Source organism: Callospermophilus lateralis, chromosome 14 (assembly GCF_048772815.1).
Source record: "Callospermophilus lateralis isolate mCalLat2 chromosome 14, mCalLat2.hap1, whole genome shotgun sequence".
Lineage (NCBI taxonomy): Eukaryota > Metazoa > Chordata > Mammalia > Rodentia > Sciuridae > Callospermophilus > Callospermophilus lateralis.
Window position 1 is genome coordinate 99,213,583 of NC_135318.1, and position 26,764 is coordinate 99,240,346.

Here is a 26,764-nt window from a genome sequence, read left to right on the forward strand (position 1 = left end):
TCATGAATGTTTTAATTGTTAGAATTTGTGTGTGTGTGTCTGTGTGTGTGTGTGTGGTTTGGAAACAGGGCATAAATCTGGCATTCTTCATGGGCCATGTTAGTATATAGAACTACTAACACATGCTTCACAGTAATTACAAGGCACATTTCCTTCCTTTAATCTTTTCCTGAAGATGTGCCTTCCATGTGTAAAGACAAGTGTTTTCAAAGTTGACTCTCTGGACAGATCTTTGGGCTCAGGTGGTCAGTGTTCCAAACTGTGCCAGAAAACCCCAAATCTGATTTCACAGGCTGGGGTGTCCTTAGCTCTGGCCTCCAAATTCTTTCCCCTTCCTGGCTGTACAACCCATGATATTTGCCAGAAAGGAAGAGCCATGGAAGACTTTAATGAGAACAGCTACAGGATCCCCTTTGCTCCTAGCCTCTTGAGAAAATAATAAAAACAATAACATCAAGCAAACACATGGTCTAGAACTTTCTTCTGTAAATAATTATTATTTAACATATTGAAACGTGTGCCATGGTCCAAATTTTATTTCATTGAGAGAGAGAGAGAGAGAGAGTGTGTGTGTGTGTGTGTGTGTGTGTGTGTGTGTGTGTGTGTGTTTAATTCTGAAGAATCAAAGCCAGAGAACAGAGATAATTCTATTAGCTGCATCTGGATAGCACTTGGCCTCCTTTCTTAGCAGGGAAGGACCTGAAGTCAATGGCAGAGCTTGTTTGTGATGTAGCCAAGTGTCTCTGCAGCATTTTCAATGCTAGAGCATCTGTTCTGAGAATTTTAGTATAGCACCTAATTTTTTTTATCTTTGCAGCAACTTGCAAATGTGGGTGTTGAATGAGGGGTATGGATCAGAGGAGAAAAGCCATTGTTTTGGAGAAGGGGAATATCTTAAGTTCTTGTTAGAATGAGTGGAATGAGGTCACTTAAGACTTCAAGGAGAGACAACAAAAGCAGGGGTGGGGGTGGATATACAACAAACTTCAGAGATGTTCCTTTCATGTCAGGAGGTAGCAGGACTTTGGAGCAATGCCTGTGCATGCACTGCTCAGTTCCATCTTGGGGGCAGACCCAGCTCTGCAAGCTGATGAGGGAGAGGACATAGGAAAGCCATCTTTACTGCAGATGACACAACTGAGCATCTAGCTCATCCCAGAGGATGGAGGGAGGCAGATGAAAGTCAGGCTTAGACAAACCCATGGAGTACCATCAGGTGACCAACAGGCAGTTCAAAACTTTATTGTTCCTTAGAAAACTTGGAATGGAACCACCATTTGGCCCAGCTACCCCACTCCTCGGTCTATACCCAAAGGACTTAATATCAGCATACTGTAGTAAGCAGCCACACCAATGTTTATAGCAACTCAATTCACAATAGGTAAACTGTGGAAGCACCTAGATGTTCTGCTGTGGATACAAAAAAAATTGTCCTATATAAACACAATGGACTACTACTCAGCATTAAAAGAAAATATAATGATGGCATTTGCAGGTAAATGGTTGGAATTGGAGACTATCATGCTAAGTGAAGTAAACCAATCTCATAAACCCAGAAGATGAATGTTCTCTCTAAGAACTGAATGCTGATCCCAAATGGGGGGAGTGTGAGAAATGGAGAAATTTTGACCAAATGGGAGGGAGGAGAGGGGAGGACGTATGGGGTAGGATAGATGGTGGAATGAGATGGACATTATTCCCCCAGGTACATGGATGAGTAACCTAGGGTGCAATGCTACCTCGTGTCCAATTAGGTAAATGAAAAGTTGTGTTGCAGTAGTGTACAATGAATCCAAATACATTCTGGTGTCACATACACTGAATTTTAAAAAATCAATTAACAAAAAACCCCTATGGTAACAGAGTTTCAGTCCTGGGGCACAAAGAGTACCAGGGGCCTCTGGGATAAGAGACAGAAGCAAAACAGAACAACACATGCCGGTGACCTTAGTCATGGGGAATGGAATACAGTAACATATTAGAGGTAGAAAAATAGTTGTGAGCGATATTTTCCTAATGACTATTAAGGCAGATGGCAATTGGTTGTTGGTGTCCTGACCCACAGCAGTCATTTTACAAGCAATGTCCATCCAGCGCTCTGTCTGGGCCTTGCTCTGGGCCACCACTCTCCCTGCCTGGCCTTATGTCACAGTGTCCCCTTGCAAGCAAGGAGAGTGGCAGGCGCCTTTTCAGGGGCCCTGTCCTCCTAGGCAGTTGTCCCCTGTCCCTGGCTGAGGAGCCATTTCCCATGGAAAAGCCCAGCATCCAGGGCCGCGTCCACAGGGTCCCACGGCCACGAGGGTTAGCTGCAGGCCTCACACCCAGGAAGTTGGGGACAGGTGAGGAGGCTAGTTAGTTGCTGTTCCACCCTAGGTCACCAGGTGAGCTGACAGCAGCAGGCTGGGCGCCCAGAGCCCCGCCCACAGCACCGCCCACAGCACGCTGAGTGGGTCGCGGAAGAGGGGTGGGGCCGTCGCCAGGGAGACGGGGGCGGGGCCTAAGCCAGGGCGGGAACTTTGAGCCTGGTCCCCTGGAGCTCAGAGCCCCGGAGCCCGGAAGTAGCACAGGGCGGCGGGGCAGCGGGGCTGCGCGTCCCGGTTGTGGGGTCTGGCTCCCGGGTCCATGACGGGAGAAGGTGAGCTGGCCTGAGCGGCCCCGGTCTAGGCGCCCACACGAGGGTGCGACCCGGGAGGTCTCTGCCGTCGTCTTGGAGCCTCGGTCCCGGCTGCCTGTCCCCACAGCGCCCACCCCCGACCCCGCTGTCCCGGTCCTCACCTGAGGGCTCTCCTCAGCGGAGCTGCTGGTCACAGCTGGTGGGTTTTGATTTGCAGGGTCCTGTTCAGGATGCGGTGGCCTCAGCAGTGTGGCCTGGGCCGCGGACCTCAGAGGAGAAGAGGCGGCCTGACCCGCAGGCCCCTGGAGAGGGGAGGACGACAGAGGAGCCCAGTGTGACCTGGGGAGCAGGAGGCCGGTTTAAAAGACAGACCCGCCCAGGTATTTCACTTCTCACTCTGTGCCTGGTTTTCCTGCTGCACCTGTGAGGGTGTTTTTTGTTGTTGTTGTTTTTTAAGTTCTTGCTTTAAAAACCCTTTCCTCTTTCCTTCTGTGTACCTGACCCATCATTTTAAACCATGTTCCAAGGTCACTTTTTGGTGTATGTGTGGTTCTGGAGATTGATCCTAGGGCCCTGAGCCTGTTAGGCAAGTGACCTACCTGTGCTACACCCTCAGAGACCCCTGTAAACGTTTATCCCCTTGGCCATGGGGTCTAAGTTGCCAAGGCTGACCTCAGACATTCCTCTTGCCTCAAACGTTCCAACCTCCCTGGTGGTTGGCATGACAGGCATGCCCCTGGGACTGTCACACTGTAGCCTGTGATGGGAACTCATGTGCATCTGTCCAGGGCTGAGCATGGTTATGCAGAGCTGTGCTCCAGGCTCCCTGCAGGGCTGTGGAGGCTTCTGCTGCCCAGCAGCCCTGGTGCCATGGCCAGTGCTTCTCCCAGCACTTCTCCCAGTGCTTCTCCCAGCTGCCCATTGCTATAGGCTGACCTTATTTTGTTCTTATGGCACTCATATGTTCTCTGGAGTATGTTGGATCGTTTGCCAATTACAAGTCTAACAGGTCCTCTAGAACATTCAAACAATTAGTAAAATTCCTAAAGAGTAAATTGGGCTAATGTTTTGGCAAGAACAATGTTGGATGATAATTTCATGCCTTGAATATATCATCCAACATGAAGTTACATTTTATTACTTAGAAAATAGTAAAATATTGAAGCAGTACCATGGTCTGAGCCAAAATAGATCCTCAGGATCTTGGGCATTCTGTAATAAATCTGCATCACTTGAAGTATAGCGTTGATCATCTCTGGGTAATGAAATGGAAGTAAAGATATCAAAGCCAATGATCATCTGTTTCCAATTTTCTGTGATTTGGTTCAAGTGGTAAAGTGGTGATATTTATCAATTAATGGATCAAATAGGTTGAGCGACTTTTTCCTAATGACTATTAAGGCAGATGGCAATTGGTTGTTGGTGTCCCGACCCACAGCAGTCATTTTACAAGCAATGTCCATCCAGCGCTCTGTCTGGGCCTTGCTCTGGGCCACCACTCTCCCTGCCTGGCCTTATGTCACAGTGTCCCCTTGCAAGCAAGGAGAGTGGCAGGCGCCTTTTCAGGGGCCCTGTCCTCCTAGGCAGTTGTCCCCTGTCCCTGGCTGAGGAGCCATTTCCCATGGAAAAGCCCAGCATCCAGGGCCGCGTCCACAGGGTCCCACGGCCACGAGGGTTAGCTGCAGGCCTCACACCCAGGAAGTTGGGGACAGGTGAGGAGGCTAGTTAGTTGCTGTTCCACCCTAGGTCACCAGGTGAGCTGACAGCAGCAGGCTGGGCGCCCAGAGCCCCGCCCACAGCACCGCCCACAGCACGCTGAGTGGGTCGCGGAAGAGGGGTGGGGCCGTCGCCAGGGAGACGGGGGCGGGGCCTAAGCCAGGGCGGGAACTTTGAGCCTGGTCCCCTGGAGCTCAGAGCCCAGGAGCACGGAAGTAGCACAGGGCGGCGGGGCAGCGGGGCTGCGCGTCCCGGTTGTGGGGTCTGGCTCCCGGGTCCATGACGGGAGAAGGTGAGCTGGCCTGAGCGGCCCCGGTCTAGGCGCCCACACGAGGGTGCGACCCGGGAGGTCTCTGCCGCCGTCTTGGAGCCTGGGTCCCGGCTGCCTGTCCCCTGGAGCCGCCAGGGCGGTCCCCACAGCGCCCACCCCCGACCCCGCTGTCCTGGTCCTCACCTGAGGGCTCTCCTCAGCGGAGCTGCTGGTCACAGGTGGTGGGTTTTGATTTGCAGGGTCCTGTTCAGGATGCGGTGGACTCAGCAGTGTGGCCTGGGCCGCGGACCTCAGAGGAGAAGATGCGGCCTGCTCTGCAGGCCCCTGGAGAGGGGAGGGCGACTGATGGAGCCCAGTGTGACCTGGGGAGCAGGAGGAGGTTTAAAAGACAGACCCGCCCAGGTATTTCACTTCTCACTCTGTGCCTGGTTTTCCTGCTGCACCTGTGAGGGTTTTTTTTGTTTTTTGTTTTGTTTTTTTGTTGTTGTTGTTGTTTAAGTTCTTGCTTTAAAAACCTTTCCTCTTTCCTTCTGTGTACCTGACCCATCATTTTAAACCATGTTCCAAGGTCACTTTTTGGTGTTTGTATGGTTCTGGAGATTGATCCTAGGGCCCTGAGCCTGTTAGGCAAGTGACCTACCTGTGCTACACCCTCAGAGACCCCTGTAAACGTTTATCCCCTTGGCCATGGGGTCTAAGTTGCCAAGGCTGACCTCAGACATTCCTCTTGCCTCAAACGTTCCAACCTCCCTGGTGGTTGGCATGACAGGCATGCACCTGGGACTGTCACACTGTAGCCTGTGATGGGAACTCATTTGCATCTGTCCAGGGCTGAGCATGGTTATGCAGAGCTGTGCTCCAGGCTCCCTGCAGGGCTGTGGAGGCTTCTGCTGCCCAGCAGCCCTGGTGCCATGGACAGTGCTTATCCCAGCACTTCTCCCAGTGCTTCTCCCAGCTGCCCATTGCTATAGGCTGACCTTATTTTGTTCTTATGGCACTCATATGTTCTCTGGTGTATGTTGGATCGTTTGCCAATTACAAGTCTAACAGGTCCTCTAGAACCTTCAAATTCCTAAAGAGTAAATTGGGCTAATGTTTTGGGAAGAACAATGTTGGATGATAATTTCGTGGCTTGAATATATCATCCAACATGAAGTTACATTTTATTACTTAGAAAATAGTAAAATATTGAAGCAGTACCATGGTCTGAGCCAAAATAGATCATCAGGATCTTGGGCATTCTGTAATAAATCTGCATCACTTGAAGTATAGCGTTGATCATCTCTGGGTAATGAAATGGAAGTAAAGGTATCAAAGCCAATGATCATCTGTTTCCAAATTTCTGTGATTTGGTTCAAGTGGTAAAGTGGTGATATTTATCAATTAATGGATCAAATAGGTTGAGCGACTTTTTCCTAATGACTATTAAGGCAGATGGCAATTGGTTATTGGTGTCCTGACCCACAGCAGTCATTTTACAAGCAATGTCCATCCAGCGCTCTGTCTGGGCCTTGCTCTGGGCCACCACTCTCCCTGCCTGGCCTTATGTCACAGTGTCCCCTTGCAAGCAAGGAGAGTGGCAGGCGCCTTTTCAGGGGCCCTGTCCTCCTAGGCAGTTGTCCCCTGTCCCTGGCTGAGGAGCCATTTCCCATGGAAAAGCCCAGCATCCAGGGCCGCGTCCACAGGGTCCCACGGCCACGAGGGTTAGCTGCAGGCCTCACACCCAGGAAGTTGGGGACAGGTGAGGAGGCTAGTTAGTTGCTGTTCCACCCTAGGTCACCAGGTGAGCTGACAGCAGCAGGCTGGGCGCCCAGAGCCCCGCCCAGAGCCCCGCCCACAGCACCGCCCACAGCACGCTGAGTGGGTCGCGGAAGAGGGGTGGGGCCGTCGCCAGGGAGACGGGGGCGGGGCCTAAGCCAGGGCGGGAACTTTGAGCCTGGTCCCCTGGAGCTCAGAGCCCAGGAGCACGGAAGTAGCACAGGGCGGCGGGGCAGCGCGGCTGCGTGTCCTGGTTGTGGGGTCTGGCTCCTGGGTCCATGACGGGAGAAGATGAGCTGGCCTGAGCGGCCCCGGTCTAGGCGCCCACACGAGGGTGCGACCCGTGAGGTCTCTGCCGTCGTCTTGGAGCCTGGGTCCCGGCTGCCTGTCCCCACAGCGCCCACACCCGACCCCGCTGTCCGGGTCCTCACCTGAGGGCTCTCCTCAGAGGAGCTGCTGGTCACAGCTGGTGGGTTTTGATTTGCAGGGTCCTGTTCAGGATGCGGTGGCCTCAGCAGTGTGGCCTGGGCCGCGGACCTCAGAGGAGAAGAGGCGGCCTGACCCGCAGGCCCCTGGAGAGGGGAGGACGACAGAGGAGCCCAGTGTGACCTGGGGAGCAGGAGGCCGGTTTAAAAGACAGACCCGCCCAGGTATTTCACTTCTCACTCTGTGCCTGGTTTTCCTGCTGCACCTGTGAGTTTTTCTTTTTTTTTTTTTTTTTTTTTTTTTTTTTTTAGTTCTTGCTTAAAAACCCTTTCCTCTTTCCTTCTGTGTACCTGACCCATCATTTTAAACAATGTTCCAAGGTCACTTTTTGGTGTATGTGTGGTTCTGGAGATTGATCCTAGGGCCCTGAGCCTGTTAGGCAAGGGACCTACCTGAGCTACACCCTCAGAGACCCCTGTAAAGGTTTTTCCCCTTGGCCACGGGGTCTAATTTGCCAAGGCTGACCTCAGACATTCCTCTTGCCTCAAACTTTCCAACCTCTCTGGGGGCTGGCATGACAGGCTTGCACCTGGGACTGTCACACTGTAGCCTGTGATGGGAACTCATGTGCATCTGTCCAGGGCTGAGCATGGTTATGCAGAGCTGTGCTCCAGGCTCCCTGCAGGGCTGTGGAGGCTTCTGCTGCCCAGCAGCCCTGGTGCCATGGCCAGTGCTTCTCCCAGCACTTCTCCCAGTGCTTCTCCCAGCTGCCCATTGCTATAGGCTGACCTTATTTTGTTCTTATGGCACTCATATGTTCTCTGGAGTATGTTGGATCGTTTGCCAATTACAAGTCTAACAGGTCCTCTAGAACCTTCAAACAATTAGTAAAATTCCTAAAGAGTAAATTGGGCTAATGTTTTGGGAAGAACAATGTTGGATGATAATTTCATGCCCGAATATATCATCCAACATGAAGTTACATTTTATTACTTACAAAATAGTAAAATATTGAAGCAGTACCATGGTCTGAGCCAAAATAGATCCTCAGGATCTTAGGCATTCTGTAATAAATCTGCATCACTTGAAGTATAGAGTTGATCATCTCTGGGTAATGAAATGGAAGTAAAGGTATCAAAGCCAATGATCATCTGTTTTCAATTTTCTGTGATTTGGTTCAAGTGGTAAAATGGTGATATTTATTAATTAATGGCTCAAATAGATTCATAATTGTTTTAGACTACAATTAGATGCCTTCAAACTTCAGGCTATATGTGCTCATTTGAGAATGGTTCCAGCCATTCTCTCATCCTTTGAGTCATTTCCCCTATATGTCCTGTGAGACATTTTCTATGTGAGGCTTTAAGAAGAAGAGAATATTCTGCAAAGAAAGCCTTGTGATCTGTGCAGTATAATATTGAATAAAGTCATTCAGATATCAGAAATTCTATTGAAAGATATTTGCATCTAAGCCAAATAAAACACATTTCTAGGCATCCTGGTAAAGACAAGGTTTTATCTTTATATGTATCATCTGTTTTTTTGTTAAAATGGTCTGCCAATTTATGAATTTCATTCTATCAGATGTGTAACTAGATGCCATTGAAATTACCCACTCTTAAATGGTAGACAGTACATGAACACTGCCTGTCTGCACCTTTTTAAAACACAGGTCTGGGCTCAGGAGCCCAAATACCAATGTTAGCTGGAACATGTTCTTCAGTTTGGCCTATCTGCCAGTATCCCCTCAGGTCACCTCTTCAGCTTTGTTACTCCTGCTCCCTCACTGGCTTTCATAGAAACCATATGCTATGTATGAATCAGGGACACCAATCCCACACATTGTGTTCTTTGAGTATCCAAAGTCCCACTTTTCACTTCGCCATGCCTGACATAGTAACATTTATCAGCAAATGTGAGATTTTTCAAGATTCAGTTTTATGTGCTCCTTTCCCAAAGAGCATTAGGGCAGGGATATAGCATACATAAATATTAAGTAAAGGCCGTAGTTTTTAAAATGTCATCCAATGAATAGTTGACACAAGTCTGAGGTACTTTTTATTTTGGAGGTATTATATAATAGGGAATTCCAACAGCTACCTAATAGTGAAATGAGAAATCTTACATCCATTTTATTCTTTGTTTCTGATGGTTTTTTATGAATAAGGGTAAGATACTTCCTTGTTCCGATGCAGATGTTGCCCACTTCTGTGAATGGATGCGGGGTGTCACCTGCTACTTGCATGTCTGCACGTTGTGCTTGACACTAACATCATACTTGGTAGGTGGCAGAAAGTCAATACTGAAGTTAAGCTCTTGTGTTCTACCAGCTGTGCTGAAGATCCTTGGTGTGCCACCTTCTGCAATCCATGCTGCTCTGTTCATGTTCCTTACTGACTTCCTGGTGATGAGCATCATGGTCTCCTGGTCTTTGAGAATGTCCAAGCTTGCTCTGTGAATGTGGAAGATGGGCATGTGGAAGACTCCAGGGAGGAGGGATCATTGATCATGTACTCTAATCCATATGCCTCTTTAATGACCTGTTTTTTCTTCTTGGGTTTTAAGGGAGACAGTGCCCTCAAACACTTCTGTGCAGCTGGGAATCCAGGCTTCTGCTTCACCTTGAAGAAAGCATTAATGATTTGTTTCCAGAAGACATGAGAAGTGAGCCTCTGGTATTCTGCAGGTTCCTTGCATTGCCCATGGGCTAGAAGAGAGAAGAGTTGCTTCATGAGATTTGATCCCCTTTTTCCTGAAAAGTTCCACACAGAGGTGAGTCCCCAGCATCTGTAGACACCATTTCAGACATCTTTGTTGACGGAAATGAATCAGAGCCCCTGATGATGTGGAAGAGCTAAAGATGGGTTTGCTATGAATTTTCTATGTCATTTCTCAGGGCCTGAGTCAAGCCAGCCATGATGCTGTCAGCGCATGAGCTGCTGCTCAAATGTGAGGAAGTGGTCTTGCTTTGTGAAAACACCACCCTGATTCAGGGAGCCAGAGGCAGCCTGCAGTCCCTCCGTTTTCCTGTAAAGGCAGATTGCTGTGGATGGCCTCTGGCCTCGTCATGCAGCCCTGCTCAGATTAGGGGATTGAGGGTCCAGGCACATTCCTAGTTCCTTTGGACCTTTTTTGCCATTGGGCCGGCCCAGGGTCCTTGGACTCTACCTGGTCTTCTGGCCTGGGTCAGTGGATGTGAGGTTTGGAATCCCCTCTCTGTGGCAGGATCCCAGGCCCCACAGCCACTTGAGGGCAGGCACAGCCTTCCCTAATTGTGTTAGAGGGGGAGACTTCTCCCACCCATCCTCATCCATGCTCATCCCCCATTGTGTAGCTTGACACCTGAGGACCTTTATTCATTAACTTAGTGGTTAGTGATGATGGTTGCTAAGACTAAGTGACTCTTTCAAGGTCACATCACTTGCATAGTAGGGCTAGAGCATGGATCTTCCTAATTGATTTCATAGGACTCTCTCATGGAAACTGTGACTGCCTCCTATACACACACTCTACATCTGGAGTGTCAAAATTCTTGGCACTGCCTCCTTGACAAGTGGATCTTGTCTTCTTCTTTGGAAATTAACAAATATTTTCCTTTGGTTTGTGGAGGTCATGCAAAAGGGATTTCATTTGAAATAGCCCAAACAAGAAATACCAGTTGTCTTTTTCATACTTGGATGTGTGTAGTGAACATCCCTTTCTGTGTGCTTGCATGAGTTGTTTTTTTGAATTTGTTGAAGAATGGTTGGCTGGGGAGCAAGGTAACAAGAGATGGATACCAATCGTTGTCCAGTATTCTGAAGTGAAGAATGTATTGAGGATGTGAAGGATTTTCTAGCCAGTTCCTATGGCTGAGTCAGGGATCAGCCAGAGGATTCTGTCTTGTAGACTCTTGGGAGCAGACATCAAGTGACCTTGTCAAACCCTGTCCAGCTTTCAGTGCTAAGCTTCGGTGTTCATTTCATGCATTTCCATGAGTCTGTACTGTGTTCTCTTGTATCCAAGCAGTTCCTGATAAAAAAGGAGAAGAAAAATTCAAGGTTTGGTGATTGATTATTTATATAAATGTTTTTTCAATCAACTTTCTATAATACAAAATTAACTTTACACTGGTCAAATTTCATATGTTGAGGAAATAATTAAAATATCAGGAGGGGGTGAGGATTTGCAAATTAAGTATGTTTTATTTAACTTAAAAAACAAAGTGCCAGAAGTGCACACCTGTAATTCAGCCTTAATAACCTTTAGTTCCAGCCTCCAGGTGGCCAACTCCATTAGGGTGTGTGGAAGCACACTGTCCTGGGATCATAGGCTCCCCTGCTATTCATCAGACAGCAGTTCCCAGGGATGTTGTCGTTGCACTGAATAGACATTGCCAGAGGCAGTGGGGAGGTAGGAGTACATGAGGAGGGGTGGAGCTCTCAGGATGGGAAGAAGGGGCCACTTTTGGACTCACTAGGCATGGCATGAGGCTGCTGGCCATGGTGCATGCCTGAGCACACCGAGTGGGACAGATCCGTGCTCTGTGTCCCTCTACACTCCTATGTAGGCTATGTTGGCAGCAGATCAGGGAACTGGGGTCATAAGTGCTCCCAGTGACACAGGCACCGTCTGCCACAATGTGTGCCTAGCCCTTTCCCCATCTTCCTACTTGGCGCTTGTCTTGCCTCAGGGCTGAGACCGTGCAGTCATCAGAGTGTATCTGTGGCCCAGATCCCACCTGCATGGCCAACATGCTCAGACCTTCAGGCGGGTCCTGGGCTGCTGCAACCAAACTGAGCCATCTGGGTGGCCTACAACAGAAGAGCTCTGCCAGCCTTTGTCCACTCTCTTGCTGCTGCCCACAATCTGTGGTTCCCTTATGGGAATCCAGTCTCTGCCTCAAACCTCACACAGTCTGTTTCCCCAGGTCTCCCTAGTCTTTGGGTCCAAACTCCCCTCTTCCTTCAAGAACACCACATATTGGATTTAGGGCTAGTTGAGGCTGTGTTCCATCATGTGAGCTCTTATTAGCTTGAGCACTGTGCAAAGACTGTTTCCACACAAGGTCACACCCACTTTTGGGTGGACAAGAATTCAGGGGAAACTATTCTATCCAGTACACTTGCCTTTCTTCAGATCTCTCCCCAGTGAGGCTTCCTGGTATCTGTTGTCCTAATTCCTGTCATGGCAGGTTCCTTCCTTATGTCTGAGAGGACCTTGTGACTCCTGGATTCACACATTTTCTGAAATCACCAACATTCTCCAGCGTTCTCCATGGGACTCTGCAGAGTTTTGCATTGGAACCCACCCTCTGACCTGCAAACATGGTCTAGCAATTGGATTGACTCCCTCCCTCCTGAAAGATCAGTGTTTGACACCCTTTGAAGTAAGTTATTCTTTTGGATTCCTTCCACAGTAGGCAAGTCCTTGGATCCTCTCCCAGAAAGCCTTCCAGACTGAAGGTCAGATGTGTCCAGATGGTGACTTGAAGGATATCAGCTCCTTTAAGCCCTTGTCTTGGCTTCATTGTTTTCTCCCCTCAATGCAAAGCAAGAAAGAAGAGTTGGCCCTGTACCATCCTTCTCCATCCAAAGTCCCCACTCGCTGCAAATAAAAAATATCAGGAAATCAGTTGTGTCTCTACGGACAGATACTTCTCCCGTCATTGTTTCCTAGATTATGTAGTAAGACAGACAACTACAGTGCCCTTTCACTGTATTAGGTGTCAGAAGTCATGTAGAGATAATGTAAACAATACAGGAAGAAGATACGCATTGTTCTGCCATTTTTGTAAGAGACTTGAGCATGTGTGAACTGTGGTGTTTTCAGTGGTCTTTGAACAAATCTCCCATGGATTTCCTGTGACATTTCTGATTTCTGGACTTGAGTGTGAGTCAGCCCCATGGGGATGTGGTAGGAGGGCAGTCGGAGCTGTTGTGCAGAACCTCAGTAATGACTTGTAAGGCCACATGCAACACTGCAAGCAGCAGCAGAGAAGGGAGCCCTCTCCCCATGTGTTAAGCTTAACTCTTTTCTTATCCAAAATCATGACTTGTAAACTTGCAGAAATTGAGTCATCCCGAGAAGTTGGGATGTTCTGGGGAGCATGGGCTGTCATTCTATTTGGTCTCTTTGATATGAAGTGCTAGCAGCTGGCAACTTGAAGTTGTGCTTAGGCCATGGAGTCTCCTTCCCTGGGAAGGGGCTTTTCAAAGCAGCCCTTGTCCCTGTTTTACCTTCTGCCCCAGGAGGACACAACAAGAACGTCCTCAGAAGTTGGCCCCTGATCTTAGACATCCAGCCTCCAGAATTTGAGAAATAAAATCTGTGCTATCAATCACCCAGGCTCTTGTATTCTGCTATCACAACACAAACAATCTGAAGACAAGTAAATCAGCAATCTCTCTAATGTTTACATTGTGGTAATCTACACCAACATCCATTTTGTAATTGAACCATTTTTGAAGTACACAGTTTAGTAGCATTAAACATGTTCATATTGTTGACAGCCATCGCCACTATTCATCTCTAGAACTCACGTTGACATACCCTTGCCATTAATACTGAATCCTACTTCCCTCCCCAGGTCCAGGAAAAGAACATTGTACTTTATGTTTTTATAAACCTGATTATCAGGAATATGAAACAAGTGAAATTCTAGAAAATTTGTCTTTCTCTGAACACCAACATTTTCAATGGATGCAGTTTACCCCAACTCCTTGGGTATACCAGGTCCACTGCCAAGTCTGCTGGTATCTCATTTGGCCTCTCAGTGACAGCAATACTGACTGTGTGCACATAAGCTGTCTGTCCATGTGAGTGTGCAGCTGTATCCCAGGATCTAGGGTCTTGGGTCCCACCCAGCCTGGGAGATTCCCTCCTCCCCCAGGTGTTTGAACCCCAGGTCTTTGCAGGCCAGTATGCACCAAGGCCCTGTGCCTGGTGGTTTCTGTTTCTGACTGGAGGATGTGTCCCGAGCAGGGAGTAGGGCCGTCTGTGGCATAAAGGACTCTGGATTTGTGTGGCCAGGCATTGTGTCGTGGGTCATGATGGACTACAAGTAGAAGCAATGCCTGATTCTCCTGGGATCTGAGCGAGCCCAGCCTATGTATTGAGAATTGGTGTGACCTCCTAATAAACAGGATCCCAGAGGAAAGGGTGAGTCCAGAGCCAGCGGAACCTCAGTGTCTTTAAGAGCACTTTTGGGGTGGGAGGCCCGGAAACATTGATGTGATGACTCTGATGCAAAGTCACAAGCTTTGAATCCAGGGAGAGGTGCTCAGGAGCAGCCTGGGATGGCTCGTGGATTCCCCACCTTCACACACCTGGGATATCCCAGGGCTCTGAACAGCACAGCTGAGGCCACATGCAACACTGAGGGCATCCACTGTCCCTTTTCATAGAGTACATTGGTCCCTTAGCAATTCCACCTAAAGCCAGCTCTGAACCCAGAATCCCAGGCACTTATTTGAGGCTCAGTCATTGTCCACTCATCTCTACCTGGCAGAGACCTCCTGTCCCCTTGTAACTCATTATGCTGAAGATGAAAACTTGGAGAGTAGGACTTTCAGTCATCCAGATTTCCCAGCCACATTCCCCATTGTCATTTATTCCTGGCACACAGATGGTTGGGGTGGGCCACAAGCACCCTGGCATCCATGTGTGGGAACCATAGCAGTACAATCAAGAAACAGGAAGGAGAGGGGTAGGACTGATCAGGTCAGATGACAGGGCATAGTACAGAGTGGAATGGAGAGTTCTCACCCGGGGTGATTGTTGTGATGTGCAGAAATGCTCTGCTGGTGCTGGGGTGCCCCCGTGGTTCCCGGGATCTTGAAAGGCTGCAATGCCCCCAGAATGTTCTCAGATACACATAATGGGAGGCCCGTTGCCCACTTCCAACATTCTGTGGAAGTAGGAGACCCCCTTAGTGTAGAGGTGCCATCTGAGAGAAAGACTCACTTCTTTGAAAAAAAAAAAAATTGATGGGAAAAAAAGGGTAAGGACCTGTGCCCAAAGGGCCACATATGCTCCTGGAAGTTGGTGGTGGCCTTAGTTCTCCATCCATTAATCACTCCCTCCCCCGCTAAAAAAAAAATGTCCTTGTGTCCTTGAGAAATGCTCTCCCTTTCCTGGTTTTCCTGAATAGAAATCCTCTTGCATCTTGGGTGAATAGGGTTATGGGTTGTGCAGAGGGTGTTTGTCCACTGAACACCTTAGAGACTGTCCTTTATGGAGCCTAATGATCCTCATTGAGGTTGAGGCCAGGGTCCTACCTGTGGTTAGTGTGAGGACACCCTGGGTTCAGCAGACGGAAAGAAGGACAAGGGAGACTCAGATGTCCCTTCATTATCCCTGGACTTCAGAGGACTTACCCCTTTGCACCTGGGATCAGGACACCTCATTTCCTCAAGGACACCCACACTCAGGGGTAGGTCTTGAGTTTGGGGTCCTTACTGGGGTCCAGGGCTGTTGTTAGCCACCAGGAATGACAGTGCTGTCCCTGCTCAGTGGAGCCAGTGTTTCCAGGGAAGAGAGCCCATGGTCACGCCTTGTCTAAAGCATCCCACACCAGGGGCTCCCATCCCTAGCACTCCTGTCCTGAAAGGAAGCCCCTGAGAGGCAAGGTGGGTCCAACCACCTCTCATGTGTTCACTCATCACCGTGTTCCAGCAGTCACCCCAGTTAACAGTCCTGACAGGCTTGAACATGGCTCAGAATGGAACCTCATGAGCTCTACCCTGCTGTAGCTGCAGATCTGTGGCTGTAGAGACACAAAATCTCAAAACACATGCACTTGAAAGAAAAGAGCAAGAGCCAGAGCCCAAACAGGCCAGGTGTGGCAAGGACAGCCTGAGTGCCTAGGTTGGGACTCAGAATTATGTCAGTGGGTGGCATTGCTGCTGGCACCAGCATGATAACAGAGAGCCAGCCCTGCTCAATTTTGGTAGCAGTGTGTTGGGGAAGGCAGCAGAAATTGAGAGGCAGGATTGAGTTTGGCCCTAGGAGGAGGTTGGGTAAAAGGCCAGTGTGGGTTGGAGGGCCTGGGCAGATAGAGAGAGGCCAGGGCACACCCCAAAGCCTAGAGACTGCACTTGATGTTCAGGGTTGTGAAAGGCCACCTCCCCTCTTATTCACAACTGAGAGCAAGAGGCATTGATGAGTTCAGTTTATGTGCAGCTGCTCCAAGGTGGCTCGGCTAGGCACCTCTGTTTCCTTGTCTCAGGAGGCTGGGACTCCAAGTTCCATTGAGGCTCAGCTGGGAGGATCAGAGTCTGAGTTCATGCCTGTGTTCCTGGTGGGATCCATGTTGGCTGAGCCTCAGTGCTTTTCTAATGGGAGGATGGGACTATGTCCTGTCTTTATCACAGGGGTGTGTCCATAGACATCTCATGCTAAATCAATTTGTTTGCTTGGATTTAAGATGAAATAAAGAGAGAGGTGCTGGAGACAGGGATCCAGAGAGAAGTCATAATTTTGCACAACTCAATCTTGGAGATGATATCCCATCACCTGTGCCCACTTCTATTCCCATGATTTCAGAGGCAGAGTCTGAGCCATCTTGAGGTGAGGAGTGTCCTGGCTTTGGGCAGCGGGATACTGTGGTACCATGGAATCTTTTTGATGCCCCCAACCGCTAGACTGAGTAGAAGCACTTGGGCAGTCTGAAGTCTTAGGAGAAACCTTGGGAAGCTGTATGCCAGAAAGGGACAGCCTCTGAACCTCAGTCACCTCGACCTTGCTATGTCTCAGAGTGGGGACTACAACCAAAAGGGAACTGACATTGCCAAGTCCCTGTGTGAAACACAGGCCTGATTGAGCTGAGGTGCATTCTTTGTCTCTCCCCCTTTTCGTGATTCTCCCATCTCTAAGTTTGAGCTTTAGCCACCTGTGAGTCCCATCTCTGGTTTCAGCGATAATGTAGGCTCTTATGGGCAAATGTGCCCAATAAATCCTAGAAATTAGATGCTACACTGATTTCTAGAAAGAGCTAGGGACACTGGGGAGCCCATGAGTGACACAGTGATGGAACCATGATCACACAGCTGGTGAGAAGGATGAACTGGTGAATCCAGTTGTTAATCCTCAAAGCTGGAACTCTAGTGGCAGCCAAGTTGGGTAGGGGCTGGTGCGGGTAATTGGGAAGTTTTTGCTAAACTTGATATGGGTGGGTACAGGGGAGAAATCAGCAGCCCATAGGGCTTTGAAAGTGGTCTTAAGAGAAAAGGATGCTCAGGTATGGGCACCGCAAGAAGTGATATTATTGCCTTGACAATGAATGAAACAGCATGGAACCCTGGTATCCAGGCACCCACCTCACTGACCAAGCCATCTGAGCTCACTTGATTGGAGACACTGGAGTGAGAAGGATGCTCTCCTGTGGTTTCAAACCATGTCGAGCCTCAGCCCCACAGGAATCTCAGGGGGGCCACCTTGCCCTTTTGGGGGAACACTGGGTGAGGCTTTGTCCTAGACTCCAGAGCCTCTGGCGATTGTCACAGAGGAGCTCAAGAGTAACCCTGTGTAGCACAGGGCAGGTGAGCCCAGCAGGCCCTCTAGTCTGATCCCTGATGAATGGCCCAGGACTCCTATTCTGACTGTGTGTGTGTGTGTGTGTGTGTGTGTGTGTTTGTACTGATGGGAACTGTCCCATTGTGCTTTGACTCTAGTGTATTGGCACAAGTCATTTTTCTGTTTGTCACCATTTCCATTTTTGAACCCACCATTCTTGGTCCCAACCCAGGGTGAAAATGATCAGAACACGGATGAGCCCTGCAGCGTAGAGAGCCTTGAACCTTACAGGCAGGACCAGCTTAGGAATGAGCTCCTGCCTGTCATTTGTGGGAGGAACCTAGATTTCAGCAGCAACTTGGAGTTCATCTACTGGGATTTCATCCCCACCCAGCAGGTGCTGGACCTGCTGTTCCCAAGGTAAGCACCAGACCACCAAGCCCAAGTGTGTAGCCCCCTCATGCCTGGGTCTTGGGGCTGCCATGTACCTCTCAGGGACCCAAAGGTTTGTGATCCCTAATGAGATAGAGGACCAGGCTCATAGTGGAATGTCAGCCCCGAGTAGGATGAGTCCTGGAGGTGCCTGCCACAGCCTTGCAAGGGGAGTGAACTCTCCCTCTCAGGCAGAGGAAACCATCCTGACACCAGCTGGTCACCAAAGTGTGTGGAGCATTCCCCAAACCCTGGGCACCACAGCTCAAAGGTGTGTGCTGAGCTCATTCCCAGGAGGACTCAGAGAGGCCTGGGGTTTTGTCGGGTATGATATTTTCTTTTTGTATGAAAAGCTCAGTGCCAGGGGCATCTCATAACTCAGGCGTTGATCAAAGCATTTAGTGTTAATAAGGGATGTGCCAGGTTCCATAGTGGATCAGAACTTCCTATCTGAGATATAGCTGGACAGGGCCTTTGGAGATGGTAGCTCCCAGGCCCAGAGAGATACGTGGGAAGCAGCAGGTTGGGCTCATTCACCAGTGAGCATGGAGAAAACACTCACTGCCTGAAGACATGTTTCCAGGCATGTTGCATAATTCAGTGAACAATGGGGTCAAAATTTCTGCCATTGTGTCCCTTTTCATGGGGGTCAGCCTGAAGCCGCAGGTGCCATGAGTACATATCCTACATGTGACAGCATCCCTGACTCCATGAGGCATAACTGCACGTTGTCCTCTTCAGTGAACATGGTGGACCCCTGGACCAACTTCAACATGGAATAGGCTTGGGGTCAAGAGGGTCGGCTCCTGTTTCCAGAGTAGGGACCTGCAAGGTGATTTGACTGGGAAGGCTGAGCAAACACTGGTTGCTCCAGTTCTGTTTCCTGCATGCAGCTTAAGGTCTAGAGCTTTAACTGAAGGAGGAATAAGGCAAAGAGCTATAGGTAGAGTCATGGTCCTCTGGGGAACTGAGAGGAGATTTTGGCCTCAGAGAAAGCTCCTGTGACAATTGACCCCGCCATAGCCAATCCCAGTCCGACTACACTCCTCTGTCCTCCTCCAGGGCCACAGAGATGTTGGCTTCACTTGTTGAAAAAGAGAGATCAGTTGCTTCTCCAAGGAACTCGGTGAGAGCTCAAGAGAATAAAGTAGCATGGCAGCCCAAGCCAGGAGAGGAGGTATCCCTGCATCCCTGATAATAGTGGGCATGAGAGCAGATAACTTCTGGAGGTTGAATTCCAGGTTGGAGAGCATGTAGCAAAGAGAAAAGTGTCAGGCATATGTCCCGAGGCGGGCAGAGCTGGTCATACCATGGATCTAATGTTCCTTTCAATGTAGTTTCTTTGCCTAGAGACCTGACCTGTCGCTGCCTGTACAGCCACTATGTCTTATCTGGGTGGACTGGTCTATGCAGAGACAGGGAAAGTTCAGAAGTCCAGGTTTACAGTTTTGTTACTGGAGGCTGTAGGGAAGGAGAGACCAGGCTTCTGCACACCTGCCTCCCCACAGTGCCACACCTTCCTTCGCAGGTATCTGGATGGACTTGTACACTGAGGTTTCCCATCAGCCTCCAGGATCTCTGATTCTCCAGCTGCTGCTGCCATACATGCGGCTCCTCCTGGGTGGCTTGAACCTGGAGCACCAAGCACACCACCCGCTGGCCCAGATTGAAGATGGCAAGTCAACTGAGGCAGAGCCTGAGAGCCAGGAGGCCTGGGTGGGGTTGGGAGAGGTACATAAGGGTAGATGAAGAAAGGTCCAGGTTTTTTCCCCACTGGGTGGGATGTGTATGGCTGGTGTTGGGCTGGGAACAAGGATAAGCCTTTATCCACTCAGGCAATGGCCCCTGTCTGCAAAGAGGCCCCTGTGGGCTCAGAGCTGAGGTCTTCCTGTCAGCAGGGGTATTGTCTGTCTGTGCCAAGCTCAGGGCAAGGCAGTCATGTGGGCATCTTTCTCCTCTAGCTACAAGCTCAGTTCCAATGAAGGCTCCTAAGCCAACCCCAGAGCTAGAGCCTTCTCCAGGAATGGCTCTGGTGCCCTGGGAAGGGGCAGCAACAGTATGTCATCCAGAGCTGGAGTCCAGGAGATCAGGGGTCTCCACTAGGTACTCCTCATGGCCCCAGTACAACAAGCGGGTTGGAGGCAGCTGCCTCATTCACATCTACCTGGAAAACGAAAGGACAACACAGTAGAAGAGCATCCTGGTGAGTCTTCTAGCAGCGGAGTCTCCTGGGAGCCCACACTGGGGAAGACCGAGTCCACAGCAAACACCTTGGACTAAGCCTGTCTTCTTGAATTAGAGCTTCTGGAAGGTCAGGAAGGAGAGCAGGGAATAAAGGAGAGAGAGAGAGGTCATGCTAAGAGCTTGACTTGAGGGATGGGAGAGTACCAGGATACCCAGTTCCATGAGTGAGTGGGCCTGTGTGTTTTGGGGTGTGCAGGCCAGAGTGCAGATGAAAGTGCTGGGTTGAGAAGACTCAGAGAAATATGTAGGCTGCAGGCTGCACTCTATGGACCTTGGTATTGTTGACGAGTGTGCAGGGCCTTAGATGAACACTTGCTCCAGCAGGAGGATCCAGAAAACTTTGAGCTTCTGCATATTGTCTCAGACTATTAGAGTAAAAGTGGAACAATCAGATGGTGTGGGGCAATGAGTCACAGTGGGCTCAGAATAACTTGCAGCCCAAACACAGTGTGCGTTAGCCTGAAAAATAGGCAGAGTGTGGTGGGAGTGGTGCACAAAACAAACTGCAACGATGGGGGCATAAATCTACAGGTACTTAACTTTGCCCCCGTGGCCGCTGGACCTCTCTAACATGTGTCCTCCCATGGACCTGATCATGCATTGCAGAGCTAATATCCATGAGGGGAAAAGAAGATAGGAATCTATGTCTTCTATCAAAGGATAGGCAACCACAGCGTATCTATTTAGTCCGCCTTTCATGACTGTGACAAGTACATGTTAAGAGCAGTTCAATGAAGAATCATGTCTTTTAGACACCTGGTTTCCAATCTTTCTGTTCATTGCAAACTGACTCCATTTAGGACCAGAGGACATATCTAGGCAGAAGTGTGTGGTAGAATAGAACTCTTCACAGCTTGGTGAACTGGAGTGGAAGAGAAATAAAAAGAAGGAGGAGAAAAAGAAGAGGAAAATGAGTTGAAGGAGGAGACAATGAATAAGAACATGAAGAAGACTAGAAAAAGAATATTCAGAGAAGATGAAGAAGAAGAAACAGAACAAGAAGGAGAAACACAAGAAGAACAAGAAGTATGATAAATAGATTAAAAATGTGATCAGAATTATAATGATGAAAAGAAATGGAGAAGTAAGGAACTCAAAAAACATATTATTTTTGAGGGACAGCTCCTGTGGACATCCTCCATTCCAACAGACCTCCAATTTATACCCCCTGCCATTAGTGTATTCACCTATGGATGGATTAATCCACTGGCAAGGTCAAAGCACCCACCATCAAGTCTTCCCCACAAACTCACATGTGATCATTGCTGCACCAGGGAGAAAATCTTTACCACATAAGTCTTTGAATCTGGATGCAAACTCTAGCACTGTCTCTTTGGAAGTTTCAACCTGACGTGAGAGGTTCTGAGGTGCAAAGGGCTTTTTTCCTGAAAGGTTAGATCCTGTGCATAGTGGGTCCTCAGGGAGGAATGAATCACTGAGGTAGTCTTGGGTGGAACAGTAGCTAGGTTAGAGGGCTCTCAGTTCTGTTTCTCAGCTCTGACTTGGCAGAAACTCTCAGTTATGGGGGGGATTTTCTGTTGTGTACTCTTTGAGTATCATTTACCACACCTGTGCCCCTCCCTCTCCAGAGCTGAGGATCCCTGTTGATGGAAATGTGTATTATGCTATGAATGGCAGAGTGAACTACCATTTTATCCTCAGGGAAAGACCTGCCAGCAAGTGGTTCAAGGTTAAGCAAAAGGAGGTAAACACCCACCTTCTTCCTAGTGCCACTCCACCTCCTCCAAGGTGACAAGCACCTCAGCTTCTGGATGGATGTTGTAGAACACCCACAGAGCCAACTGACAGGCTGGGTGGGGTTTAGCTGCTGGGCTTTGCTGATGTTGTCATACCCTGCAGTTCTTGGAGTCTCCTAAGAACACATCCAGGAACCCACCAGCCTTGAGCATCACCTCTTCTGCAGCCGCCAGACCATTGCCCCAGGCCACCCAAAGCAATGAGTGCTGCAAGAGAAAAATCACCAGTAGCAGCTCCTCACTGCTTCACTCCAGCAAGCAGGTGGAAGACAGCTGCTTTGTTCACGTCCTCCTAGAGGGACAGAGCCGGAGGGAGACAAAGCGCATCCTGGTAAGCCTGACAGCAGGGCTGCCTCCTGGGTGTCCACATCGTGGAAGGCAGGAGACACAGCCAACCCCGGGGCTGTGGTGGGAAATAAAGAAGAGAGAGGTCCATCTTAAGGGCTTGACCTGAGGAGGGAGAGCCTCAGCATGCTCAGCTCCAGTGGTGAGTGGGCCTGTGTATTGTGGGTTTTGCAGGCCAGAAGTGCAGACGGAAGTGCTGTGGGCAGATGAGGTCAGAGAAATGTCCAGGGTGCAGGCTGCAATGCCTAGAACTTGGTATTCTCAATGAGTGAGGTTGGAGCAGAGGAGGTGACAGTGACTTGTCACATGGGTAGGAGGGGATGTGTTGCTGGTGGCTGCGAAGAGAACCTCCTTAGCATGACTAGGTGTGGGAATTTGGGGTCGGGATCACCTGGGGGGTCATGCCAAAGCTTCGGAATGTCAGCCTTTGCATGTATGTGAATAGGGAGCTAAAGGGGTTCTTGGCAGAATTTCTATGGATGTGCAGTAGACACGCTAATGCTGCAGGTGTCCAGCTGCAGAGGAGACATGTCCAGTGCCTGCCAGTGCTGAGTCAAGTACATCATTACAACCAGACCCGCACCGAGCTTCCAGAGGCCAGGGCCTCTCGAGGCTATCATGAAGCACTCAAGTGCACACTCTTGTATCTGAGTCTGTTTTGTGTAGTGGCAGTCAGGACCAAAATTTTTAGTGTATCTGCCTCTTCCACCCACAAAGGCAGCCTGCATCCCAGAGCACACTTGGCACGCAGGTCCCTGGCCCATTGCTCTCATCTCAGTGAGTTGAGAGTGTGTCTGTGCATAGGCAGTTTGGTCCTTTGACCTGAGTGGAATGTGGCTCCCCAGGGGGAGGGGGAATGGCAGGTACAGGCAGATATTTGTACCAGGATTGTTTTAGTAGCACATTGCAAGAACCCAGGGGGTATATGGAGGCCACACTCAGGTAGCAGGATAACAAGATTGTGCCCTTGTATATATAGCTGAGGTTTCTCCTGAATGTCCTCGACTGCTGTCCTTTGTGTAGCTTCTCAAAAATCAGTTCTCTGATGAAATTTCTCTCATCCTGATCCAGGTGACCTGCCAGGAGAAGATTACAGGCATCATCCACAGGGCCTTGACCACTATTTTCTCAAGAACAAGAATCCAGAAGACTTTGAGCTGCTCAAAATGGTCTCTCAGCATGAGAATAAGTGTGACAATCAGATAATTGGGAGAAATGATGCACAGTGGGCTCAAGATAACTCACAACTAAGAGAAAGTGGGCCTTGGCCCCCAAAACAGCCAGTGTGGTGGACCTGGTGCAGGAAACCAACTGCAGTGATGCTCGAGTCAAATCTGCAGGTTCTCAAAGAGGCCCCAGGGGGCTGCTAGACCTCCCTAAATGTGTCCTGCCCTGAACCTGGGCAGGCATTGCAAAGCTAATATCCATGAGGGGCAAAGAAGAAGGGCTCAATCAATCAGCAGTTGGTTTATAGCTCACTGATAAGGATGCCTTCAGATGGGATCAGCACTGATGTGGACTGACGCAGCACATGTTAAAATCCATGGGCAGGACATGAGAAGTCCCGCCTAACAGGAATGTCAGGATTGCAGCAACTGGGAAGAGGACTCAGTGAAGAGGAAGTCAAGGCCAGGGGATAGCGTGTTTGGTTTGTTTTTGGAGCAATTCCAAGTCCTCTGTGCCTGGGTGTCCATCTCCCAAAGATATCAGAATGGCCAGGTTATTATTTCTGCCAGCATCAAAGAAGGGCATCTGAAGATCATAGGCCACAATGCTGAGCTGTCCACACTGCCAGTGCTCTTCCTTTCTTGTGAGCCAGACACTCCTAGCCTCCACCATCCCAGCCTGTCCACAATAGAACCCACTATCTTTAGGGCATTTATGGTCAGTTTTCCCATTTTCACACACCAAGTCGGTTCGCTTAGCTCTGTCTTACACATGAGGAAGACTGAGGTCCAGATAGTCCAAGGAGCTGGGCAAGGTAACAGTGGCTAGGAATCTCAGTGCTTGGGAGGCTGTGCAGGAGGATCAGAAGTTCAAAAGAGCCTCGGAAACTTAGTGCCTGCCAGTGCTGAGTCAAGTACCTCATTACAACCAGGCCCACACTGAGCTTCCAGAGGCCAGGGCCTGGTTCAGGGGAGCCTGAATCAAAGTAAAAAGGCCTAGAAATGTGTCTCAGTGCAGGGACTCTGGGTTCAATCTCTGGTAAAAAAATTAAAAAATAAAAAAAAAATAAGCCAGTCAATAAGGAATTACAAAACTGAGAGTCTATGAAGGTGATTTCAGAAACAGACACTTTCAACCCAAGCATCAGTTGAGAGCAGGCTCCAGACCAGGGGAGGTTTGTGTTTAACAGACGTCAAAAGGGAGGACTACCGGGGGCCTGGAACCCACTAGGTGTGATGGCATCTATGCCTTATGGCAGGAGGGTGGCAGTGATGCTGGCCCTCTCCTAGATCTTGGAAACCTTGTTTTCATTGGGGAAGCTTTTTGGAGGTGGAATCTATTTTAGCAATCCTGGTCCAGATGAGGTGCTGACTACCATGGGTAGAAGCCTATCCAGAATGCGGTGTCTGTTAGGAAGTCTTTCCTGACTGTGACAATGACAAAGAAAGGAAGTTACTTGTCAAGTCTTGGTTTCACTCCTGGCCATTGATTGAGAACTGATTTCATCTTGGGGTTCTGAAGAGAGGCTGCATCTGGGCAGAAGAGTGTGATAGATTTGAACTCCTCAGAGGACGCCCCACCATTGCCAGAGAAAGAAGGAGAAGGAGGAGGAGGAGAAAGAGGACACTCCTGAGTGGGGAGAGGATCAAAGATGAAGAGCAGGAGGAAGAAGAAGAAAAAGAAGGAGGCAAAACAGAAGGAAGGGTGGAGGGAGATACACAGAAGAAGAACAAGAAGAAATCATGTAAGAACAAGAAAAAGACCCAGAAAGAACTAAAAGAAGATGCAGGACAGAAAGAAGATCCAGAAGTAGAACAAGAACCAGAATAAAAGTACCAAGCAGACAGCTCATGATGAGAAACAAGGGGAAGGAGAGCGAACCTATAGAGTTCTCAGGGCACCACCCTGCTGAAGTCCTCCATATCCATGCCCAACACACCTCTGATGGATACACCTCCCCTCTGCGTATTCATCCATGAGTGGATTCATCCAGGGCAAGGGGATGAATTGACCCACCATCCAACACTTCCCTGAATGCCCATGTGTGAGCGTGGCTGCCCTGGGGAGAAAGGCCTAAGCACAGGATCCTTTGGGGCAATCCTGATGCAAAGCCTAGCAGTGTCTCTATGGCAGGTCCAACCTGCACTGAGAAGTTCTGGGGCCCCAGGTGCTGTTTCCATTGTCAGGTGCTCTTTTGGTTTAGATCCTGTGCATCATCTTCGTTCATGGAAGAATCACTGAGGGAGTCTTTGGTGGCACTGTAGCTGGATTGGAGGGCTCTCAAATCTGGTGCTGGCCTGCCCTGGCAGAGACTCTCGGGGGTTGGGGGTGTCTGTGGTATAATCCATGAGTGTCACCTACCAATCGCCTCCACCTCTCTGCAGAAGTAAAGGTCCCTGACCATGCAGTCATGTATCTGTCCATGAATCCCGGAATAAAGTATCATTTCATCCCGAGAAAACATCCCACCATCAAGAGGAAACAAGCAAGGGAAAGGAGGAAAACACCTACCTTATTCAAGCTGTACTTGTGCTGCCATTCCACATCCACCTAGGGAAATAAGAAGCCTCATCACCTGGACATGTGTGCTAGAAGCCCATAGAGCCAACTGACAGGCTGGGCTAGCTTTCTGTTTCTGGGTTTGCTGATGTTGCTTCCCCCACATTCTCAGAATCAACCTGCAAGTCCTCCAGGCGGCTTTCCCACAAGCAGGTGGGAGATACCTGCTTAATTCGCATCCACTTAGAGACACAAAGCCCAAAGACGTCCAAGACTGTCCTGGTAAGCCTGGGAGCAGGGGTGTCCCCTGGTGCTTACCCCTGGGCAGGAAACAAATACTAATCCAATACCATGAACTACTCATGAGCCCTCTTGAATTGGACCTTCTGGTTGGTCAGGAGGAGAGATAGGAATAAAGGAGGCAGAGGTCAGTGTGAAGGACTTGACCTGAGATGAGGGAGAGCAGCAGCATGTCCACCACCATGACTGAGGGAGTCTGTGTGTCGGGTGGCAGTGTGCAGTCCAGAAGAGCAGGGGCAGGTATTGGTGGCCGATTAAAACAGGATAGGACTTAGGGTTCAGATTCCCCTGTATGGGATGCTGGCGTCCATGGAGGAGGACAGCAGTGTGAGGTTCTGCATGTTTTTTCAACAAGGAGCTGAGAGGGTCTCTCTGCAGAATCGATAAGGATGTGGAGTAAACACATGAAATGTCCAGGTAACCTGCAGGACAGGAGCCTTTTCCAATGACCACCCTTGCCGGATCAGGTGTCCTCCTACACCCCAGCCAGCACTGAGCCTCTGGAGGCCAGGAGCTCTCGTGGCTGTCTTTCAGCACTCCTGTGTGTGGTCATGTTCCTGGGTCTGTTTTGGGCCCTGGCAATCCAGACCAAAGCCCTCTAGGTTTTGTGTCTGGGCCACCCCAAATGCCACCTGCATCCTCAGGCAGACCTGGGATCTTGGAGGCCACTGTCCCATTCCTCCCACCTTGTGAGATGAGATTGCATCTGTGTACAGGGAGTGGGGTCCTTTCACTTCGAGT